At 42.1% G+C, this 11,468-nt stretch overlaps 1 long non-coding RNA gene across 1 annotated transcript; it reads right to left on the bottom strand.

The window, feature by feature from the left end:
* Positions 1 to 1,660: 1,660 nt before the first annotated feature.
* LOC130684389 (uncharacterized) lies at positions 1,661 to 9,662 on the bottom strand. The gene is made up of 3 exons (XR_008998641.1): positions 9,625 to 9,662; positions 7,089 to 7,223; positions 1,661 to 3,870 (listed from the first exon to the last, which is right to left on the bottom strand). It is a non-coding gene; the product is annotated as an uncharacterized LOC130684389 (long non-coding RNA).
* Between the last annotated feature and the right edge of the window lie 1,806 nt (positions 9,663 to 11,468).

The following is an 11,468-nucleotide window of genomic DNA, read 5'->3' as shown; positions in this document are numbered from 1 at the left end:
AAATCTCTCCTTTGTCTGAATTTATTATCTGTCAAAGGGAGCTATGCCTGACTAATCTCAGTGAACCTCCTAACTTTTGTACCATGGGCTCTGTCCCTAGAGTTGATTGGCTGGAGTGGAAAATGCAAAATAATCACCATCCTTCTTTAACTTTCACTGGATAGAATGGACATCATCCTAAGTATAAAAGAAGTTTTGTTTTTATAAGCTATGATTATTTTAGTAATTAAAAAAATGGAAAATCAAATCTTTATCCATTTGGGGGAAAGAAACACAATGATAACTTCCCCTGATTTATTTTGTAATCCAATAAGAAATTTAACTTTTTTTTTTTCATGTGGAAACAGTAGGGGAGAAAGCATTAAGCTGATGTTTGGTTACTACTTGAAATGCATTTTGGTTTCTCTGTGGGATAGCAATACAAATGGTATCCAGGGAGAGATTGTTATCTATTTATAAGTCCATGGTCTAATACCTGAAGCCTTTGGAACTGGAGGTGTTTGACAGTTTGTTGATGTTATAAAGTAAAATGGGCATATAGCAGACATCTTCTTCCAAGTCTAGGGTAGCACCCCCAAATTTAACACATTCATATTTCTTATGAATTAAGAAATATTAATAAGTTAAGAAATGAATAAGCAATTCACACTAAGTGGGATAAGTAAAGAGAATAAACAGCTTCAAGTCTGTTCAGATCTGATTTTGCTGCCAAGATAGTACAAATCAGATATTACCACCAGTGAGTTCTGAAAAACTCTTGGTTTTCAAAATTGTGGGTAAGGAATTGTGAACCTGTATTACCTTCCGGGAAACAGGAGGGTGAATGGAGTTCACGCATTCTTCAGTTTGAGAAAATTAGTCATTGAATTTCCTATCAGAGTATTAATTCTCTTCTTATCCTAAAATAGGTCCTCAAGGTATGCTGGGTGGGCATTAGTGGAAGTCTAAAAGTCAACCAATAGTTTAATAATGCTAGTTTTTGTCTACTTTATCTTTATTATTGTCCAGCCATGAATCACATTTAGCACTATTCTTACTGGTTTCTAATAAATAAAACAGAATTAAATGTTGGTATCAACCCGCCTTTTCCACTAGGCTACAGATTCAGCTGTCTGCATCATTCAGTGTGCACTCTTCTGGCTGGCTCCGCCTGTGGGCATTCCTCTGCCAAATGTGGAGAACCCAAGGAGGGAACCTGTCCCATCCCAGCCACACTGTCCTGGATCCTCATCAGGTCTTTCTCTGGGCACAGCAGTGTTAGCCAAACAAAACTGTAGCGTATGTATGTCAGGTCTCCGCTCCAGGTTTATAAGGTAGTGTGAGTACACCAGCCAGACCATCCTCAATTCAATCCTACCTGGGTAGAAGGCTCTCAGACAGCCCAGGCTCTTCTTTCCAAGAAAACCATAAGGTCATGTGGGTCCTTTTCACTGGGTAAGTTTTGAGTAATCTCTCTGTGGTACTCCCTAAGGTCCTAGATAAACTGCCTTGTACTGTGAATGCCCTTTAATTCCAAAACTCTTACACCTGGGAAAGTGAATCTCTTCTAACCAGGCATAGTGCTAACAGAGGGCAATGATATTAGCTCTCAGTGACAATTTGTGACAAATTATATTGGACTACACACAATAACATGAGTTTATTTTTATCATGTGCTTTTTTCATATATTGCCTTTATAGTGCATAGTTTCACTTTTCTGGTTAAAGGTTTTAGAGTAAAAGTAGGAGGATTATGAACTCAACTCAGGACAACTCTCCCCTAAAAAGAACTATTAATGTTTTAAATACTAGATACATAAATACCAGATAACAGATCACATTTAATTTTTTTTTGTAAAGTATTTATAAGTTAACAGTGTTTTTATTGTGTTATCTTATGGAAAATGACACATAGCAGCATAAACATTGTTATATTCCTCAGGAGAAGTCAACTAGAGGGGGTTAAGGACATAGAATTAAGTCATTATAAAGTTCCTACTTGATGTCTAGAATGGTAGGGCCAGAAAGATGGAATATGTTCCTAAAGTATAGAAGGGAAGGAAAAGAGCATTACAGACAGTAGGAAGAGCACGGGCAAAGCACAGAGGCAGGCAGATGCAGCAAGGCATCAGGTGTGGCTGGCATATGGAGGGTTGGAAGGCTACCGATGAGCTGGAATCTGGAAATGAAGAGTAAATGAGTCAATAAAATAGGAGCACAAGTGTGACGCTGAGCAGTCCAAAGCAACTAGTGTTGTTAGGAACTAGCAGTTTCACTGCAGCTGTCTTATGGACTTAGAAGCTGATTAAGGTGCTTCGGTTTGAGCCAAACATTTTTAGTGATCTTTGTAAACAAATGAGCCAAGACCGGGAAGCAGGAAGCAAAGTGGGTGCAATTTATGACTTTAACTGGTAACTGAGTAGCACCGTGGTTATGAGCAGGGACTCCTGAGCCAGTTACTTGGGTTCAAGCACTGGCCCCAAAATGTATTTCCCGTGTGCCCAAAGATATTTATTAAACATTTTTGTGTATCAAGCTGTTCATCTATCCAATGAGGACAGCCCTTCTCAGGGCTGTAATAATGATTAAATAAATCAATATATGTAAAGTACTTAGAACTGTGCCTGGTACATAGGAAGCATAAGAGAGAGAGAGAGAGAGATGTGCAAGGAAAAGCCAATGACTTCATTCAGAGAAAAATCAGGTAGTTGGCTCTAACTTCATTCCTTCCCAGGCAGTGCCTGAGTTTTGAGTGTGCTACAGCAGTACATCCAGGCCCCGTGTGGACTGTGCGGCCGGCCCGCATAAGCCAATTAACCTAAACCACCACAGGCAGGAGGGCAGAGGTGACTTGCTCTTCTGAAGCGTCTGTGCTTCCTGTGTATGCTCTGGGTCCCTATTTCAGTGAGTCTGCCCCCCGACTCCCCCATTGGTGTACCTATTTCTGGAAGTTCAAAAGATTTGCATGTAAACTTCAACAGCAAATAAAGAAAAGAAAAGAAATGCTCAGGCCTGTTGCGGTTATTTTTTTTGTTTGGTTTGGTTTGGCTTTAGAGCTACAGGGAAACTTGAAGACCCAGGAGGAACAGAACACCCTCATTTCACACAGGGAGACACTGGTGGGGGGCGGGGGGGGGTGACTCTGACCCAGGAGGTGGTGAGGAGGTTTGGAAATGTCTCTCCTGAGTGTTTTGCTGGTATTTACGTCAGCGTTTTATTGATTCAAACAGAAATTTAAGCTTTTATGAACTTGGGACCAGCCATCATTCGATCTTTGATGTTTTTAACTCACTAAAAATGAAAAAGAAGTGGAAACAGCGTATTAAAATGAAAATAAGATTTCATTGTTCTTGGCTTCAGTGATCTTTAACTGCTCCATTTCTGGAGCCAGTGCAATGCTGTTGTCTGAACGTGACATTTACAGTCAGAAATCAGGGTTTGATGCCAGGAGGTACTAATTATTAATCTGGCCCTGTGCAGGCTACTAAACTTCTTAATTAATAGGTGTGATGGTATCTGCCTCCTAGGATTTTGTGAAGATTAATCAGTTAATTAGAGGAAATAATGAATGTGGAATCCATGGCATATAATAGGGATTCAGTAAATGCAAGTCTCCCCACCTAGGCCTGGTCTTCCCTAAGAGACGAAGTTTTAATGAGGACACCACTTAATTTTAACGTGAATACAATCACTTCTTTCTTAATCATTTCCACATAAAAGCTGACACAGAGCTCCTTTTCCCTCTCCAGATCTGCTTCCTAATTTGTAAAGTGAGGTGGTTGGATTGTTTCACCTCCAATGTCCTTCAATATCTGGGCTTTCATGGATTCTTCCTAGCCCTCCTTGGCCTAGGAAATCAAGTTTATCCCAGCCAGCAAATTCTCTCCTTTGCTGAAAGAGAAAGTAAATTGAAATGCTTGTGAGTGACGAAAGCATTTTCTCCTCTTTGAAAGCATGTTTTCCCATTTTTGTTAGCTATAAAGTACTATAGTCGTATAATTTATTACAATTACTGTTACTACGATTGTTATTTTTGCCACTCTGATTATGCTGCTTCCTTGCTCTCTCACAGTTGGTAAGAGAAGTAAATACTTCATAATAGGATAAATATATAACTAGGTCCATCAGAAAAAACGACATATGTGTATCTGCACCCCTACTAGTTGTACTGATCGTAGTTTCCCCTGTTCAGCCCTGTCTCCTCAGCCACTTGCTCTCTCTTCCAACTGGAGTGGCATGACTGACGGCTCATGCCGTGCCTGTGGTGAGAAATTCTGGCTGCTATTGCCTCACCACTACAGATTTGGGAGCCCTGACTGACAAGGTGAACTCTCTGCACCTAGGCACTGACTGGATTGGATGAGAGAAGGATCTGGCTTCACCGGTGGTCCCCAGGAGTGGCTGAGGGACCCAACTTAGAAGTATGGAGGTGGGGTCACCCAATGGGGCAGACTTTGGCCCATGGGAGGAACGAGGGGGCCAGGAAATTAAGTGCTCTGTCTTCTTCACCTCTCTTCATCCCCCATGGACCATTCTGAGGTGCAGTCCCTTCATACAGTGTCTCTGGACATGTCTTGTGAAAACTGAGCAACCAGACATGTTTGGAGGTTGCTGCTGTCACCTTGGTAATGCACCCCCTGCCCCCCACCTTGTATTTGCTCCCTCTCACCACTCAGGTTCCCTGGAGGCAGACTCTAAGACAAAGTTTGGTGTGCTACATTAGGAAATACCCTTGGGACCAATGCCTAGGGAAGGGAAGGAAGAAACAATCGGAGCAGAAATTGTGCTATAGTCTCAGTGAAGACATAGCTTTGAAGTTTGATGGCTCCCCAGAATTACCCCAAAATGGTGCAAGGGGACCGGACACTTTTAGTCTTGTATCAACCAGACATTGCACATGGGTCATGTCCTTGTGCTGGGAAGGCAGCATGGCCACGAGAGAAGAAATGCTGAAGAGAGTTGACAGTTGAGGGCCATCCTATCATAGCAGTCCCAGCAGTTATGGGAAGAAGCCCACCATTCCTGAAGGGGGATGTGAGCAATGCATCATAGCATCTACTTCAATGTGACCTTGTACTAAGCAGGTCCAGTTCTTTGTGTAAGTACTGGGAGCAGCTCTTTAGGACTCTGGTCAGACCCTTTTTCTGGGATAAACTTCTAAGAGGAAGGTTCATGGTGTTAAATGTAGCCTTCACTGTTATAGCTGGTCTCAGGGTCTCAATTGATGTTCATCATCTCCCTCCTCTACTGTCCATTCTAGGTTCCCTCACCCTTAGCTAGCACCTGCTGGTCTCAGTTGCTAACTCAGTGGCAGGACTCAGTCCCTCATCCCTAAGAGTCTGAGTCCCTTGAGTGCCATGCCCTTTGCAGACTGTGCTTACTCTCCAAAGAGACACCCAGGTGAATAACCTGGGAGCCAAACGTATTTCCTTCTGTTCTCATTGTGTAGCATTAGCATGATCTCAGTTTCTGCTAATCCTGACAAGGTGGTGACTCACTGATTGAGAGTATACACTGTACCCTAGAGGAAGATTTTCCATCCTGGCAAGGTATCACCTCTAAGCTGGTGCTTCTCCTGTGCCTTCATCAAGCTGATCCATTGCTCTATTAGGCCAGCACTTTCCAAGGGGTGAAGTATGTGATATGCTCCTGTGTCCATTCTAAGGCCTCTTTTGGTGTAAAGTAGGTCTCTTGGTCTGATGCAATATTCATGGGTCTACATGCTAGTGGATCAAACACTCTGTAAGACCTTGGATAAGTCCTATGGGCAGGAAAGGGAAACCCATAACAGGAGTTATATCAAGTGAATGGTTGGGTCATCCAGCCTGAAGGTGGCTAACGTAGTCAATTTGCCACCGGCTAGCTTATTCAGTAATGATATGTGTCAGGGACGTGGCTATTGATGGCAGCTTGGACATTTGGCAACAGCAGTGATAGTTCAGCCAAGGTAAGCAGAGGTGGGTACTGCGAGGCTCTTATTATTGGGCCCTGCTACTGTGGCTACTCCGCTCATGTGCTTATTATGTCAGCATTAAATGGCCAATGGCAGAAGGTAGTTGATGTCAATTGAGTTGTTTTGGGTCCATGGTTGTTTGGTGCCTTCTGTGTGACAGGGGCTCCCCAACGAATATTGCATACAAAACTCCTCGTGCAGTGTGCCCACTCCACGTGTTCAACCTCATGCCTGCTTGTCTCCTGACAGTTTTTCTCCCTTAGGACCTTTAACAGCTGTCCAAGATATTTTCCACTGCCCTTGTGCCTGAATATATTATAAGCTTAGGCAAGTTCTATTTGCTCATCAAGTCTATTAAACAGCTGCACCCACCCAAGTGCTGCCCCCTGAGCACATTGAGGTCAAGCTGTAAAGCAGCCACCCTCTACTTGTGACCTACATCCAGTTCCAAGCCATTCCATCTCTGAACCAAGCCTGGAGTTTGTCTTCTATCAGCTGGGATTCCCCCTGCAGCTGTGAACTCAAGGACAAGCCCTGGAGCATTGGTGATGGATGATATGACGGGTCTGGCTATCAGTTGTACACCTTGCTGGTCTATTCTGGTCTTGCTTGGGCTCAGCTCAGGGTGTGCCCCTCCTGTCCTATAAAAAATTACTGCTGGGGCCCTAAACCCATGGCTTAGTAGGTTGACAGAGCCCAGCTCATGAGGACAGTTCTGGCCACATGGTCACTTAACATCCCACTGTCAGGTATTCCATCTCTACCTAGTAGTACGACAGAAGCTGTTCTTTCAAAAGTGTTTAATTCTCTGCACACAGCATGGCCTTAGGAGTCTGCATTATCATTTCCACTAGGGCTTCCCATAAACTCTTACAGCATCTTCCCCACCACTGATGCCTCTAATCCCATAGGGTCAGCTAATCTGTGTGGCCCAGAGAGCAGGCTACTTGCCTGTACCAGCTGAAGAGCACTTCCCTATTCTGGGACCCACTCCAAGCTGACAGCCTATTGTGTCACCTGATATACAGGTGAAAGTACTATTTCCAGGTATGGAATATGCTGCCTCTGAATCTGAAGAGGTCTATCAGATATAGTGATTCATTTTTTGTAGTGGGAGATGAAAGGCACAATATACCAAAGTCTCCAAAATATTTACCATTTCTCATGTCAGTGGTCTAAGTGGCATGATGTCCTCAAAATAATAGACCAGTATAATGTTCCGCAGGAGGTTCAGATGATCCATATCTCTTCTGACTAGGTTGTGGCAGAAGGCAGGAAAGTCAGCATAGCCCTAGTGCAAAATGTAAATGTTTATTTTTGCTAGTTGGGTTTCCTGGGAAGCAGACTGAGACAGAGGTTAACACGCAGGAAGTTTATCAGGGAGTGATCCTGGGAAGGGATGGGAACAGAGGTGTGCAAAGGGAAAAGCTGGGCTTCTACGCCATGGGGGATTCGGGCACTGAAGGGCTCTTCAAAGCTGTCTTGAATTGAGAAAAGGCAGCCAAGTCCTTATGCTACTGCATTGATCAGTCACTGGTTGTGGTCTGCTCTGGGAAGAGGGTGTTCTGGGAGGAGGCATCTGTCTTCAGCCAAGGCAATTCCTGAGGAGGACTAACAGCTAAGGACTGTCTCCCCTCAGCAGTTCCAGCAGCTGAGGGAATAAGTTCATCATTCCCGAGAGATCTGGGTGTGTATCATACCATTCACTACTCTCTTCTTCCTTCCCTGCCTGATTTCCTTCACTCTTGCCACAAATTCTTATCCTTCCCTACCATCTTCTCTTGAAAAATGTACCCAACATTACAGCAAAATTACTGCTGGGGCCATATTGTGCCCAAACCCTTACAAAGGCAGCGATACTTGAACACCAGCGAGCTACCAGTTCAAGTGCCTCTCTTGTCCCTTGCCACATTTCCCAACCCTCCATCACCAGAGAGTGAGGTTTTTCTGCCTTCAACCCTTTTGATCTTTCTGTGAAGGCAGCAGGGCCAAAGTACCACTATCTCCAGACCCCACTGCCATTTGACTTTCTAAGTGGGGCCTCGTGGGGCTGTGCTATGTCGTGGCCTTGTTGATAGGTCCCTGAGAGCCAGACAGGTGTGTGGGAAAAAGAGGAGAATGGAAGGGGGGGCACTGGGAGTAAGTGAAAAGGGAACCAAAACGTGAAGTTAGGGGAAAATGTTCTCCTACTTCCTGGTTTCAGGAAGGTCGAGCCCTGGTTAAATACAGTCTCGGTCCTCACCAAGGCCCACAGGAGTAACACACTACCTGACAAAGGGCAGCCACCACTGCAGTGGTATTGCTCCTGCCTGTGACCCGTTGCTACTTTCCCTTCCGTCTCCTTCCCTCTGAAATAATTAGTGACTTCCTCAGTGGGATTTGTATCAGTTTCTCTTTTGACCTATGCATGAGGGGGTGATGTTCATAATTATTAGAGTAAAATTTTTAGTCTTTATTCTAAAGCCTCACAATTAAAAAGGCATTCATTCTGACTAAAAATGAGAAATTAGAACATGACCCACTCTTACCTAATTAGGCCTCCTTTTTCTGCCAAGGTTTAATTCTGCAAGTCTTTTGAAATGTAACATGTTAGAAATGAAATAATACAGAATCCTCAAACACTCTCAAGGGAGGGATGGGTAAAAGTCTTTTTTTTTTTAAAGCAAAAAGTAATGGAAAAATAATTAAGGGAAGCATCTCTGACATATTAAAACTAAAACAAACCATATGCTGTGGCAGAAAATTATTTCCTGTAGCCATGAATGAAGGCTGAATATAGAGGTCCTCCTCTTCCTTTTGAAGACTGATTTGGCTAGCTCCTCATGGAATCTCAGGGCCGCATTCCCTGTGACCCCAGGGCTCGGGGTGGCTATCCCATCCCTATCCCCTATCTGCCTCTGAACCTACCACAGAGCCAGCAGCAATTGCTGGAATGCTGGGCAATGACCTACTTTCCAGTCTTGTGAACCAGTAAAACTAATTTAGCGCTCTCTTTTCCAAAGCACAGACTTCATTGATTTTTCAACAGATCAATGCCAGCCACCCTAGACTAAGACAGCATTGAACAGTCCCTACGCAGTTCTGCCGTGGTGAGCTGAATTGCAAGGACAACTAATACATGTGCATCTACTGTGTACTCTTTATTACATCTGTGTATTCACTCTGAAATAAAATATCTGTAGGTAAATCAACAGTACAGAGTGTCATTTCTAATCTACCAATTGAAAGAAAATGGCAAGATTCCAAGGAACTAAGCCTGGGGCTTGTCAGTGTTGCACTAATAGGTGGCTGCAAATTTGAGGTCATTTGAAGAACACCCAAATACAAATTTTGTACAAAGCAGAGAATCATAAAATGTTAAAGTTGGATGGGACAAAAGAAATGACTTAGTTCAATGATCTTCAGTTAGTAGGTAGACTGTATAGGGTTGAGAGGGGGCTTTCCATCAGAATCACTGGGAGCTTTTCCAAAATGTATACACAGATTATATAGAACCTGCCAACTTAGCCTGAGAGTACATTAGAGTCTGGGAGGGTTGTGAGGTGGTCTTACAAATATTTTTAAATTCTGATAAAGGACTCCCCACATCCCGAGAGAACCCACTGCTTTACAGAAAAGGAGACTGAGTCCCAGAGAGGTATGCTTTAGCAAAAACCATACATCTAATAAAATGTAGAACTGGGATTACTTACCCAGATGTTCTGTATCCAAATAGAAAATGTTGTACATTTTCTTCATTCTTCTTAGAATATGATCAATCTATGGTTAAATTTAGAGATTACATGCTATAATCTTTTACATCCTTTTACCTAGTACCTAACTGAACTCCAGCAGGTGGTATGAGTTGACAAACTGTCTGTTAACTTGAAACCATAGATTATAAAAGTTTCTTCAAATCATCAACGGTTACCCTCAGTGGGATTTGCACAAGTATCTCTTTTGACATATTGTTAGGGGTTTATTACGTATGAGTGAGTTTCTTAAAAAACATGTAGTTGGGTCTTCATTTTATTGCAATCTGACAATCTTTACCTTGTAAGTGGAATGGTAAGACCATATAAAATTCACATAATAATCAATATGCTTGGGCTTAGGTGTTCTATTTGCACTATCTATTTTGTTTCTTTTTTCCTCTCTTCCTGCCTTTTTTGGGAGGGCAAGGAGGTTATGAAATAATTTATCTATAATTCTATTTTTTTCCTCCATTATTTTATTAGCTGTGTCCCTTTGTTGTTCCTTTTTAATGGTTACTCTAGTGTTTGCAGTACACATTGTTATTTTTGCTTTAAGAAGTCAATTATCTTTTAAAGCAAAACATTTAATTAGGGAAGAGTATTTTATATTTGCATATATTTTTTAAATTTCTAATGCTTTTCATTCCTTTATGTAAATACAAGTTTCCATCTGGTATAATCATTCTTCTGCCTAAAGGACTTTCTTTCTGAAGGAACTTCCTTTATATTTTTTATAGTGCAGGCGATGGTGTACTGGAGGCAACTCATACAGGCTTGCAAGAGCAGTTATGTGCATCTCCCCGACTCTGTGTTCAGAGACTACTGGTTGGTAAGTTGAAATTGGCCGTAGCAGGATTATTTACACCATGGAAATTAGAAAATACATTAAATCTAGGCTGTTTTCCTGACAAGCTATTTGTTAAACCTTTGCCTTCATACAGCTAAGTGCAGGTCTAGTTGGCAACAAACTCTCTGTTTTTATGAATCTGAAAATGTCTTTATTTCATCTTATTTTTTGAAAGAAGTTCATGACCCCCAGAAGCATATAAACAAAATAACACTTCTGTACATCATATTCAAGTTACTAAAACCTAGTAACAAAAGGAAATCTTAAGAACTCCCAGACATGAAAGAGATGCATCACATACAGAGGAGCCAATATAAGAATGACAGCAGACTTCTCATCAGAAAAATTGCAGGCCAGAAGAAAATGAGGTGACATCTTTAAATTACTGAAAGAAGTAAACTATCAGTGTGGAATTCTATATCTGGCAAAAATGTATTTCAAAAAAGTGATGTGAAATAAAGACTTTCCAGATATACAAAAGCTGAGAGAGCATGCTAATGTCTAAGGAGGATTCAGAAATGTCCTGGTGAATTAGGTGAATTGAGGGGGCAAGTCATTAGAGGTCTACTTGCTGAAGAGACTGAGGCATCTGTTGGTAATAAGTCATCTAAAGGGAAAAAGGAAGCTCAGTGATAATAGGTGCAGGAGCAGTACTGTTCTAAATGCAGTATACAGTCGCTTAGATTTTACCCAAGACCCACTGCCTATGGGATTCATGTCTGAAGTCAATGGTGAAGACACAGACCTGGTTATAATTAAAAACTGAAAGATACATTTTTGTAAAAGTTCTATGAGAATTTGTGGAGTAATCAAGACCTCACTGATACTCTTTTAACAGAATGTAGTGCCAGAAATGTTGAGACACATTATACCCAAATTTGCCCCTATGTGGTAACAATCTAGATTTGTTTATGAGCATGGGTGAGACTCATCTGTAAGTCCCACAAGATATTAA

The sequence above is a fragment of the Manis pentadactyla genome, chromosome 7, assembly GCF_030020395.1.
Source record: "Manis pentadactyla isolate mManPen7 chromosome 7, mManPen7.hap1, whole genome shotgun sequence".
Classification (NCBI taxonomy): domain Eukaryota; kingdom Metazoa; phylum Chordata; class Mammalia; order Pholidota; family Manidae; genus Manis; species Manis pentadactyla.
The sequence above is the reverse complement of the archived record's forward strand: the minus strand, read 5'-3'. Positions and strand labels throughout refer to the sequence as shown.